The 13079-nt window shown below is 43.6% G+C and overlaps 1 long non-coding RNA gene across 1 annotated transcript in view; it reads left to right on the top strand.

Moving 5' to 3' along the window:
- The first annotated feature begins 212 nt into the window (after positions 1-212).
- The window catches only part of LOC109309803, a 17762-nt gene continuing 4895 nt past the window's right edge, over positions 213-13079 (top strand). The window contains exons 1-2 of the long non-coding RNA XR_002101045.1: positions 213-318; positions 5473-5476. This is a non-coding gene — a long non-coding RNA (uncharacterized LOC109309803). The remainder of the gene's footprint in view (positions 319-5472; positions 5477-13079) is intronic.

The following is a 13079-nucleotide window of genomic DNA, read 5'->3' as shown; positions in this document are numbered from 1 at the left end:
GCAAGAAGCAGGCTTCTGCAGCTGGGAGCCCCCTCAGTTGAGCCTGAGGGATTGCAGCAGCCGTGATCTCCCAGGTTTGGGGGTGCTTGAAATCCCCAGGGCTCAGGTGCGGCAGGGAGCTGATGAGGCTCCCAGATTCAAGGGAGACCCTGCTACATGTGCAAATTTTAGTTGGTTGATTTTGAGCTTTAAAGTTGGTACACATTTTCAAGGTCTAACATTATAGCTGTTTGGAGCTTTTTATCTTGTGTTAAGTACTTTGTATGGGTAGCTGGTTTTAAGGTAATTGTTCAATTAACCAGTTAATTGTGCAATACCGTAATGTGCAGTGGGGGCCCTAGGCTAGGCATGGATGTCAATCACCAGATTGTGAAGTTTATTTGCAAAGAACTGGGTCTTTCCCTTTACCTTCATGGTGTTTTGGTTGATGTTTCTATCGCTTACTTTTGACAAATTGTTAGCCTATGACCATTTTTTCAGAAGAATTTTTCAGTTGGTTGTTGGATTGGAAAGCATTTTTTGTCATGTTCTGGAGTGTGAATTTAGTAGCAAATAACCTGATTCTAGGTTGCTTGCTGTGGTGCAAAGCAGGCTTGATAGTAAGAAACTGCCTGTTTGTAACAGAATTTTTTTTTTGGTTAGTTGTGTCATTAGCATTCAGGTAATGGAAACTGATCCAAGTGAGAGTAGAGGCAACAGTGGAGATGCTAGAGAATGAAGTTTTTGAAATCCATCTTTAGCTTAATAAAAATGTAGGAAAGTTCTCCAGTCTGGTGATCTTCAAAACCTCTTTAATCAGTTGACAGCTGAAAATGGCTGAATACAGTTTTACATTGTGTGACACAAGGATAGCTGCTGATATACTTTGAGTAGTCTAGCCCTGCTATTTTTGTTTAAATTCTTTTTTACAAAACCTTAATTCACAAAAGGACTTCTTTAAAGAAAAGTAGTACCTCTCTTTTCTTGGGGTTTAAATCTTTCTGCCACTATCTGCAAACCAAGTATTATAGTGTTTTTGTTACTCAATGACAGATAATTAGTAGCCTTTATCTGCTACTAGTAACATCTTTAACAACTGGAAAACTGTTCATTTTATTAATTCTCACCATTTGTTGTTTGGCATTTTGCACTTTGCTAAGTTTGAACAAAATTCATGTTCAGACTTGGCAGAGTGCAGAGAGCCAAATAAATCATAAATGGCAAAAAGTAATAAAAGAAAAATCTTTTTCAATTTTGTTTTTTTTCTGCTACTAACATCTTTAAACAAGCAAATTTACTCTGAAAGTGTCGTTACCTCAGTATGAAGGTTTTAAGAACAAGCAACTAGTCTTTCTTGACAGTGCGTTAAAGACTTGACCCTTGTTACCCAGACATGCTCAAAAGACAACCTCTTAGCTTTCTAAAAACAGTGTACAACTTGCTGCTTCATCTTTTCCTGAAAGGACCAAAAGTAAACAAAAGAAAGGGAAAGAGCGACGTATGTGGCTGCGCAGAGAGGAGAGCATAGAGAAGGGAAGTGAAAACTTGGTGCTCCTCAAATTCCCTGATTTCTTTGAGAAAAGAAGAGAAGAGACTTTGAGTCTTTTTCCAGGTTTACTTTTTCCTCTGTTGAGATATGTTGAGACACTGCTGTCATAGGTGCTTTGGTAATAACCTGCATGAGCAAACTGAGTGGACTGCTACTGTAAAATATTACTGTGAGGGGTATGTATGCATAGCTAAAGTTGCAACCTGTAAATTCATCATCCTTGTTATTAGTCAGTGATAGGCAAGAGCAGCAGCCATTTATTAGCAGGATTTCTCCTGTTTTGTTCAGAGGCATCCTTTTCTGGATCCCTGTCTGGCATTTAAAAAAAAAAAAAAAAATCCTGACAGCAAGGCAGTCATGGTAACAGCAGCTTTGAAGGTATCTGTTTGACTAATATGCTTGAAAATAAATTCAGGAAGGAGTAAAATGCACCAGTTAACGTGTTTGTTCACTGCAATATGACTCACTTGCCTTATGTGCCCAGAGTACCTTCTGGTCTTTGTAATATCCATCAGAACAATTAGGTCAGGAGTGTCAAATTCAACCTTCCCTATGGGCTTGGTACTCCTTGCCGCCTCTTCCTCCCTGCCCCCCCCATCCCCCAAGTTGCACATAAACCGGTTTAAGTGATCAAAAACTCATTTAAACCTGTAACAGAACAGATGCTTAGTGCACATAAACTAGTTTCAAAATGGCCAAAACCAGTTTGAGAGAACCCTTGCTGAATGTATATCAGACTTAACTGTTTGAGCTGAAACTGGTTTATGTGACTCCTTCTGTCCCAGGCCCCCTCCTGGTTTAAGGTAAGCCAGAGTCCCCCAGCATGCTCTCTGAGCTGGGCTGTGCTCTCTGCTGCAGCAAAGCAGGGCTGGCCCAACTCTTGCTCTCCAGATGGAGCAAGGGCAAGCAGGGGTGGGGAGCTGGCCCCAGAAGGGGAACAGGGAAGAAGGGGGAATAACCCTCCTTCCTGCCCCCTGTGCCTCAGGCAGTCACAACAGCTGGCATCTGGCCACACCCCGGCCAGGCCGCTGCAGCAGCAAGGGGGAGCAGCCAGTAGACTCCAGCTTGGGTCCATGCCGGTGAGACAGGGAAGGGGGAATTAAATCTCCTCCCTGGCCAGTTCACTCCAAGCTACTGCTGGGGTTGGCCATGCCCCCTCCCCGCCACCAGGTCAGTTTCTCTGTAGCTGAAAGTATGCTCTAGCGCCCCCTGGTTCCTGGCCTGAGCCACTGCAGGCATGTGCCTGCATTTCGTGAATAACTATTCACTTGCAAATTGGTTTAATCTAGGCAGGTTAGACTAACTGCAAAGACTGAATCAATTCAGGCTCTGGTTTTTGGAATGTCTGTCCCTAGCCCTTGATGCTGACATACATGTTCTACAGGGCTCCGGACTCCAGATTTTGTTAGTGGCCACTACCTCCATTTGCTCCTTCCTTGAATTTCCAGCCGCTCTGGGAGTGCTGCTGGGCCCACAACATTATTCTATTGGCTGTATATTTGACAGCCCTGAGTTAGAGCCTGAGGTTTACTTGTGTATAGAGCCTTGGTATTATAGCAGGACAGAGGTGCAGATGGATGACCAAACAGACTCTTTTCTCAGCCGGAAGCTGAGCCATGTGAGGTGCCAGACTCTTGACTTTCCTGTCAGTCTTTTTGACCATCAGCTGCCTTGTGAAGGATTCTCTTCAGCTAAGGACTTGATTTCCAGGATTCCATCCTTTCCTCCCTTTTGGATATGGGAAGCAACCATCCAGTCAACCTGTGCCACAAAATCTGTATCTGAGACTCCAGGGTCAGGTATAGACATCACACTTTTACTGGTACAAGTGATCAGAAATCAGTGTATATGCATAACCAGAACGGAAGTTTTTCACACACAACCTGTGTATACCCATAACAGAACAGAAGTTTGGCATATACAGACTAGTTTAAAAATGGTGGAACCCAGTTTAAGACTTGCTCTCCTCCCAACCACCCCCAACAAAGGGTGAACATATTCTGTTTGCTACCAGGCTAAACTATGTCATTTACAGAAAACTGTGTCATCTAGATTGATTCCACCTTGGGCTTTTTTGAAACTCTGTACAAATTGCATGTATAAGCTGCCCCAGAGCTGCATGTAGGACAGCAGGCTTTCTAGCCTCTGGTACAAGCCCTGCTCTTCCAGTAAAATATCTGTGTTGCTCATGAAAATGTACTTGAGATTGTGACCCTATTTTGAAGCCTAGAATTTACACAGCTTAGGCCAGGAGTCATTATGTTTAACTTCTTTGGGAGCAATAGGGCAGGAAATTAAAAAATGCCTTTAAACCTGCATTCCTTGATCACAGAACTTTTTTAAACTCATGACTTCTGTTTGAAAACAGCAAAGTTCAGAGACATGTCCTCACCTTTTTGTAAACTTTTTTTTTTTGGATGTTCCAGTATGATGAGAATTCCTTCTGCCATCTGTCTCTTGCAATTTCCCCCTTGTGAGTGCTGATGGCTCACTGCCCTGCACAAAGCAGCACTTCACTAAGTTTCTGTTCCTGTGTCACATACTCTGTCTGGGAAGCTGCACCCTTTCTATTCCTGTTTGCTACACCAGGCAAGCAAATCCCTAAGTAAAAAGTTCAGTTTTTCCATGGGGATAGGCTGATAGTTGAGAGCTTTTTACAGTTGATAGTTCTTTCCGATGGGCCTGTAACCACGCATCAAAACAGCTTTTCCAGGGTTGTCTAGAACTTCACTGAGTAGGCTGTTGAACAAGATCAAACAACTAGTCAATGCACAGTGCAAAAGAGTTAATTTTTCAATTACAGGTGTAACCCATATTGCCATAATTGAATGGGATCACCACCATATGGTATTCAAAGTCCTTGACTAAGGCTAGGGACAAACATTACATACACACTGGTTTAAGTGATCAGAAACTGGTTCAAACCTGTAACAGAACAGATAGTGCACATAAACCAGTTTGAAAATGGCTAAAATGGGTTTGAGATAAACCTGGTTGAATGTAGCATCAGACAACTGATTTGGCTAAAACTGGTTTATGCAATGTCTGTCCGAGACCCCTTGCTGGTTTAAGTTAAATCAGACTCCCCCAGCATCCCAGTATGCTCTCTGGGCTGGGTGGGGCTCTCTGTTTGTTCTACAGCAGGGCTGGCCACTCCCCTCTGCTCCCTGGTTGCAGCTCCAACCAGAGACTTGCAGGCACAGCAGCTAAGCAGGGATTATTCCCCCCTGCCCCTCTGCTTTATGCAGATGCCTCAGCATTAGCTAGCATACCACATGCTGGCTATGGTCCATGCTGTGGGAGACAACAGGCAGACAGCCTTTTTGGAGCTAATCAGCAGGTAGCTTAATGTCTTTCATTGGAAAAAGCTGTCTAAGAAGAGCTATTTTCTCCCTCCCTTGCTGCTAAGCAGGAGTTCCCTCCTCCCCTCTGCCTTGCAGACAGGTGTCTGTGCATTAACTAGCAGACCACATGCTGGCTATGGTACCTGCTGAATCAACAGGCAGAATCATTAGATAGCTGGTAATGTCCCTCTATTTTCTTAATGTGGTGATAAACATTGTTATCAATTCCCTGCTGGGCTAATTAGAGCATCCTGCTGGAGCCTAGCTATGCTCCCCCTCAGCTTTGTACTGTGGGGGGGCTGCTCTAGTGCCCCCCAGCTTCTAGCCTGAGCCACTGCAGGCATGTGCCTGCATATCTGGGATGTCTGTGCAGTTACAAAGTGATTTAACCTAGCCAGATTAGATTAGCCTGCAAAGATTGAATCAATTCAGTCTCAGGCATTTTGAATGTCTGTCCCTGGCCTAACTGTGCATTTCCGTATTGTACCATGTTTATATTTAACTCAGAATATCTTGAATTGTTTTGGAGGTAATGATACAATTTTTTGTTTTATTTTAACATTGATATATATATTTTTGAACCTTTTAAATCCATTTTAGTGTAGTTTTTGTCTGGGAATAAAGAGTGGACAACTATGTTTTAGTTAGTTCAGCTTACTGTAATAGTTCACAGGAAGGACTAGCAAAAATTCACACAAGATGTGTTGGTTGTTTCTGTTTGTCTTTGTGATGGCAGAAAATGGGGGTCCATCCATAACAGACTAAAGTATTGTATACAGAAATCCAGTTAGCATTTGTGATCTGGATTTATTACTGGGGTTGTTACACTTTATTATAAAAACTGTTGCAATGATTTATCCAGTATTGCTGGTATTTCTGTATTACTTCTAGTTGATGAAACTTCATACAACATGAAATAACGAATGGTGTGAGTCATCATTTAAGAGCAACAATTTTTGTTTTATCCTGGAGGGCAAAGCATGTTGTACAATTTAAGCCCTAGCATCTTCCTTGCATGGGAAGGTGGCAGGGCCAAAGAGCTGACTGGAAAAGGAAGCTTTTGTTATTTACTTCAAAATGGGATTTTGTGCAGCTGCAAAGAGGCAAAGGTCAGCACTGGGGAGACAGAGTAATTCTAGAGCTTTGAGTATCCAGCGGACACTGATATTTCATAGACTAGGGACAGAAGTTACACACAAACTGCTTTCAGTGATCGCAAAATGGTTTAAATCTGTAACGCAACAGAAGTTCAGTGCACATAAATCAGTTTCAAAATGGCCAAAACCAGTTTGAGATAACCTAGTTGAATGTAGTATATCAGATTAACTGATTGAGGTCAAATTTATGGAATTCTGTCCCAGACCCCTTCATGGTTTAAATTAAATTATAGTCCCCCAGCATGCTCTGCAGCCCTGGGCTGGGCTAGGCTGTGCTGTCTTCTCCAGTGGAGCAGGGATGACCCTGCCCCTCTGCTCTCTAGCCAGAGCAAGTGTAGGGGAATGGCCAGATGTTGGCAGACATGGTCCCCTAAAGTGAAGAGGACAGGGAAGGGGTTTATTTTTCTCCCCCCTTCCCCTGTCCCACAAGCATGGACCTCAGCTGTGGTCTGCTTGGCAGGGGCACAGCAGCCTGTCAGGAATTTTGCCCCCCCCCCATCACTCTAGTGGCAGAGGTGTGGCCAGTCCTGGCACCAGCCTCAAAGAATTGGGGACAGCAGTGTTTATTCCTCACTACCGTGTCTCAGTGGCATGCTGGGGTCTGTCTGGCTGAAGCGGAGCAGCCCATGTCAGTGTCTCCCCTTCTCCACTCCCCCTCTCAGTTGCTGCTGAGGCAGGGGCATGTCCAGATGCCAGCCCGGCATGGCCACCTGAGGTGAAGAGGGAAGGGAGGGGGCTTATTTCTCCCCTCTCCTGCTGGGGTACCGTAGATGGGGTCTGTCAGACCCTGGCCACCACCTCCACCACTCACACTCATCTAGGCAGACTCTGGCTAGTGTTCCACAGGGGAATAGGGGAGATGGGGGGGGGGGAATAAGCACTCTCCCTGCCCCCCTTGCCTCAGGGGGCCATGCTAGCTGGCATCTAGCCATGTCCCCACTCCTGCCACTGGACCAGCACAGGGGGAGCAACCCTGGCAGGGGCAGCAGCTGCTGTCATGGGTGTCCCGGGGAGCACAAGCCTCTTTCTGGTTGGGGGGGGGTGCACTGTAGGCAAGGAAACGTATGGCCAGCTATTATAGAAATGGACAGTTAAAACAATAACTTGATATGACTTACATTTTTATGCTTTATTTGTTGTTCAATTTTTGAGGCAATCTGCTGTGTTTCTCCTCTTTCCTGAGTGTGTGCCTCCCACAGATAACATACCATCTTTTAAAACTGAGACCTTCACTGCCTGTTAATAATGTATGGTGCAGTTAAAATGATTTATTACTTTTTAATATAATGGCATTGAAGTATTTTCCATTTTTATTCATTCAGCAGTTGTTATGGTCTCAACTGATATTACCTTTTTAATTAGAAAAACAGTATTTGTGTCCTTTCAGTAGTCCATGTGTATTAAGGATCTTGTTTTCAGAAACTTTATTTGAATTTTTAATTACCCAAGTAAATAATGTCCTGGAATTCAAAAGTTAACTCTTTTTTTTATTTTTTACAAAATTTCCTTCCAAATCAAAAGCTAATGAGGTAAGCTGTTATATAGCGCTCAGGGAAGAAGGTCATGCCGCCTTAGTGCTGATGTCCTAAGTTTGGGAGTTGTGGAATTTTTGGGGGGGTTTGTGTATGCCTCTTGTTGCTCATTAGTTAGTTCTGTGCATGTTCTTGGAGTAACATGGACTGCCTTTTGTATGAAGGCAAATTCTCTTCTCTGTTAAATGTAAGGTGGTAAAGTTGAGGATAACAAAAAAGAAAATGGAAACATTTTGAAGGGGAAGATATGGTTGCGTTAGATGGAACTTGCAACAGCTTTCCTTTAATAAATGTTGGAAGGCAATTTTTCCTTATTAATTTTAAAGGCTGAATTGCTACAATTTGTACCACTAATTAGAAACTGACTCACTGAGTTGTCCCTAGTTATCATTAGAACTAGTCAGTTGCCTGTCAGGAATGATGTTGGGGGGCAGAGCATGCGGGGATAGTGCCTCATGCCCCACCCCCCATCCGGGCCCACTCCTCCTTCATCTCCTGCTGCTTGGGGTCCGGCTCCCCTCCCCTCTCCCTGCTGGAACAGCGAGGGGAGGGGAGGGGAGGAGTGGGTCTGGGCCTGATGCAGGGGAGGCCTGGTCTGAGGGTGGGTAGAAGCTGGTCTGCTGTGGTGAGGGGAGCAGTGGGCCCAGGCCAACTCAGCGGTGGTGGGGGAATGGCAGGAGCAGGCTTGGAACCAACCCCCCCGACTCTATCACTGCCACCTGGAGGGAGCACGGCAGGGGGGTGAGGTCAGTGCTGCTGGCCTTGCCCCCTGTTCTGTTCACTCCGTTGCCCCTGCCTCCAGGGAGTGGGGGACGGATGAGAGGTCGGCTGTACTGGCCTCGCCCCCTCCTCCATCCCCTGTGTCCCCACCATCATGGCGGCACTCCACCACAACCAGTTCCTGTTTGAACACCTGTTCACACTCTAACTGTTTGTCAGCCAATTGGAGCACAAATAAAGTGTTATGGATGGACGGACTTGGGCTTTAATAGTATTAAAATACTTGGAGGGATCTGATTTATGCACCAAAACCTGACCCTTTCCTTACAGTAGAGCTGTCCAATGGGCAGCTGGTGGGCTGGGCTGCATATAGCCCATATAATAAATTTTCATTGCCCGTGGGCTCCTGCCTGGCTGCTATTTCCCCCTGTGACTCCTGATGCTGTGGCAATCAAGATCTCCAGGGGCCTCCCCTCTCTCACTTTTTTGGCTTCCACTTCTTTCCTCTGGCCCCAGGCATGAGATTGAGCAGCCCAGTCTCTTCCTGCTACCCCATACTGTGCATGTGCCCAGCAGGTAAGTCTGGGGAGAAGGAAGGCAGGGTGTGGGGGGATGAGGTAGAGGGATAAAAAATTATTTTGGGGTGCACTTGCCTAGCAGGTAGATCCCACCTGGCTGGGACCCCACTCAACTTACCCCTGCTCATGCCTCTGTGGCACTTTCCCTTACCGTGGGGGCCTTGATCTAGCACCCACCCTTTCCTGTCCCCATGGACTGACCTGCTGGGCTGGGGTGCATGTATGCAGGCACTCACCCCCGACCCCTGCCTCAGATTGACTCCAAGAGGCTCCAAGATCTACTGGTGAATTGAGATCTGCTGGTTGGTGACCACTGACTTAGAATATCTCATTTGTGTTTGTTTTGTTTTGTTTTTTTTTCAAGCAATGTATCACAGTGGAACAAATAACTGTTTTAGGACAAGAGTTCATGACGATAAAAATTACCAAGTCTCTAATGGAGGTTTTTCTTTTGAAAGAGTGTTTTGTTTGTTGGTTTGTTTGTTTGTTTGTTTCTTTTTCCTGTTCAGGGTGTCCAGATTTCAGATTCTAAAACTGCATAATGTGGTGTGTTTATAACTAAAAGTATTGTGCCTTTTCAAATGTGGGAGGAAGGGAAGAGGAAATGAATGAGAATAAAAACTTTTGATGAGGTCTCTGAGGGTTTCTAGAATTAAGTAAAACATTTTTACATTGGAAAAGATTGTCAGTAAGGATGATGACATACAATTTTACTGATCTTATTTAAGGGCTTAGAGTCTGTACAATCAAAAGCCCTGTACTTTCAAAAACAGATTTGCAGTGATTTGAGTATTATTATTTAAATATTTGGAATTTAAATGCAATATGAATAAAAGCTACGAAATGTTATGATCTTAGTTCTTTTGTGCTGACTAACATTTAAAAATGTATCCTAGAAAATTTGGAGCTTGAAAGGAAAATGATCAAAGTGTTGTTCTAAATGCTGTGCAAGTGGTCGTGGAGGCAATGGCAGTTTTTGATACTGCTGCCGCTGACCTCCCTGCAGCCATTGCTTTGAGTTGCTACTTTTAAACTATTACTAGTTGGCAGTTATCCTAATCTAACAAAGTACTGTTCATTAGTTTTTCTGATTCTTTTAGGAAGATATGAGTTGCTGATCAGCTATAAACTATTTTGTGGAATTGTTGTTTTTTGTAGGAGTCTTATTTGCAGAGGCCTATTTGGATAAGGCTAAATGATGCTGACTTAGAACCATTTTAGTAAGTGAATAATAGCGCTTGCACTTACTGCTTGTTTTGATTTCTCATTCTAGCACTTATGAACAGGATCAAGGTGTTGTTTTTGATCATTGCAATTAAAGGAGAATAAAGAAGGCTTTTTATTTGTTTGTAATTCTAATACGAAAGATATATTAGTAGCTAAAAATACTTGCTTTTTTGTTCCCTTTGCATTCTGTTTATCATGTTGGTGAATCTACATTCATAACCTCTAACAGTTAGAATGGCTCAAAGTTCTTGTTTATTTGAATCGCTTTCTTATAATTTCAAAACAACTTCATGTCTGCAGAAAGCAGTTGTAAAAGCTGAATGAGTGAATAAACTGGATTCCCTTTGGCTTCCAAAGACTAAGAACTATACAAAATGGCTCCTAATGTAAAAAGTTATTTTTTTTGCTTATTTAGAAGGGAACTGATTTGTCTGATCTACATACAACTGATGGTTGCAGAAAGATGAAAAACTTTAGGGATGCATTTTCAATGTGGCAGTGTCCCTTCCCCCATCCCCCAACCAGCAATGTAATTTGGAAGATACTGGCTTCATGAGGGAAAAGGGGAGGGGTTCATTAAGCCAAAAAATTCTCCCTGCCTGTTACGAGAGAACCACCAGCACAGCAATGAGGGACATTTTCTGTCATTTTTTTTTTCTTTAGTTGTGTCCCAGCTCTGACCAGAAGGTTACCAAGTTGCTGTATTACAACCAAGCTGGATCTCAGTCCTGGGGAATACCCAAACCCAGTCACTCTCTGATTAAAGTCCTGGGGAACAGAACCCAAAGCAGTGCTTCCCTTTGGGATGTGGGATGTCCCAAAGCCAGAGGGCCCCTCTGGTTTCTTCTCTCACTCTGGTTTCTCCACTAGCTTCTGTATGGGATAATGTAAAGTTAAAAGACTTAGTAAAGGAATTTTTGAACCGTTTATGCTTTCTTGATAGGTAAAGCACAGAAATTTGTGGAAAATAATGAACATCTTGTACAATCCCTCCATGTTTGGTGTACTCCTCCTGAAGTTCTTTGGGTGTTGGTGCTCTTCCAAGGAGTTCAGGTTCTTCTTGCACTTTCCCTTCTGCTAAATCTTTTTTTTCTGGTCCCTTATTAGAAAGAGTATTACAAACTACAGGCAACCCCTTCTTAACACTGTTTCGCTTAGCACTATTTTGCTATAGCACTCATTTTAAATTGATACCTTATTTCACTTAGCACTCAGTGAGTTTCATTATAACGCTCACACTTGCCATCTTGGGTCATTAAAAACAATTGTGGTTGCCATCTTCGATCCTCAAATAGTTTCGGTTTCACTTAACACTCAGTTTTTCAGGAACCAATTAAGAGCACTAAGTGGGGGTTGCCAGTACTTTTAGAACACACCGTATCTCATTTCTAGGTCTCTTTCATTCTGAACTTACGTCTGAACTGCCACCTATATTGTACTTTTTTGTCTTCAGTGTAGCTTGTAAGAGTCATTGGCACACCCAGCAGGGGGTGGCCAAGAGTCTCACATCTGGCTACACTGTTAAGGTTAATTAAATTCGCTGGTGGTTTTTAATAGCTCTCTAATTCAAGGACAAGCTGCCTGGGGGCCAGACTTTCCTTTACACATGCAGTCTAGCACACAGTAGAAGATGGCAGTAAGGGCATAAGCATATGAATTGCAGAAGATGGGCTGGAATTCATCAGCTACAGATTTAGGTCACAGATGTAATGTTTTAAAAAAATACACATATTTTTAAGAAAGATGAAGGAGTGCTGAAGTATACAAAGGGAATTGTAATTTCCTTGCACTTTGTGACCTCAGTGAGGTCACACTTGTGACAGAACTGTCCAAAAATAAAGAGCTACAAAACAAAGCAGGCAGGGAGCCAGTTTGTATGACCAATTAGCAGCAGCTATACAAATCCTACTGCTGAGCTTTTAATATAGAAAAAAACATTCTCTTCCCCTAAAATCTTTCATCTATCCAATACAGTTGATGAAACAAAATGGGTACCAAACATTCCAAACCAAAACTCCCTGTTTAGCCATGTGCATAGACAGTGGAAGCTAGGGCTAATGGGGCTTAGCCCTACCAAATGCAGCTCCGCTGCTTCAGCACCACTGACGCACCCTGCCCCTGCAGTGCTGCACCCAGTGCCCCTATTGCGCATTGGCCCTGCAGGAGGGAAGGGCGGCCCCACGCTGCCCTGCATGGCCCGCCCCCCCAAATAATATTTTCTGTCGCCACTGCTGGCTGTGTGGCACAGGCCAAGCTAGTCCTTTCATAGATTGTCATTAATTTTCTGGAAATTATTCAGCTCAGAGAGCATCTGCATGTTTTTTTTCTTCCGCATTGAACTTTCATCTCTCAAAAATCTTTTTTAGGGTTGGACTATTATTTAGTGTAATGTCGTCTTCTTTGTATACCATGTGATAGTAGCCATTATAGAAATCATACAGTTGTGATCCTTAAGGCTAGGTACAGACATTCAGAAAGCCTGAGGTGGAATCAAAGTTACACAGTTTTCTGTAAGTAGCATAGTTTAGAGTAGTAGTGAACAGAACACTTATTTGCCGTCTGGGAGGGAGGGGGGTGGCAAAGCTTAGACTGGGTTCTGCCATTTTAAAACTAGTCTGTGTGCTGAACTTCTGCGCTGTTGCAGGTGCAGAGCAGTTTCTAATTGCTTATACTGGTAAAAGTGTAATGTCTGTACGTGCCCCCATATTGCAAATTGGGGGCAAATTTCTGCACCTGCATAGTGTCAGTGGAGATGAAAGGGACAGAAAAAGTTGAGGAATAAATGCTGCAGATTTTGAAATTCAGGAAAACAATTGTCATGATACAGTAGAAAACATTTAAGTCTCAATATTTCAAACCACTGGGCGCATCCACACAAGCGCGCACGTGTCTCTTATCATAGAATCACAGAATCATAGAAGTAGGGTTGGAAGGGACCTTGTAGATCTTCAGGTCTGACCCCCCGCCTGGGCGGGAGAAAAACTGGACTCAAA

This window comes from Crocodylus porosus, unplaced genomic scaffold (genome assembly GCF_001723895.1).
Source record: "Crocodylus porosus isolate Cpor-Errol unplaced genomic scaffold, CroPor_comp1, whole genome shotgun sequence".
In the NCBI taxonomy this organism is placed as follows: Eukaryota; Metazoa; Chordata; order Crocodylia; family Crocodylidae; genus Crocodylus; species Crocodylus porosus.
Note: the sequence above shows the minus strand (reverse complement) of the source record. Positions and strands in the feature narration are given on the sequence as shown.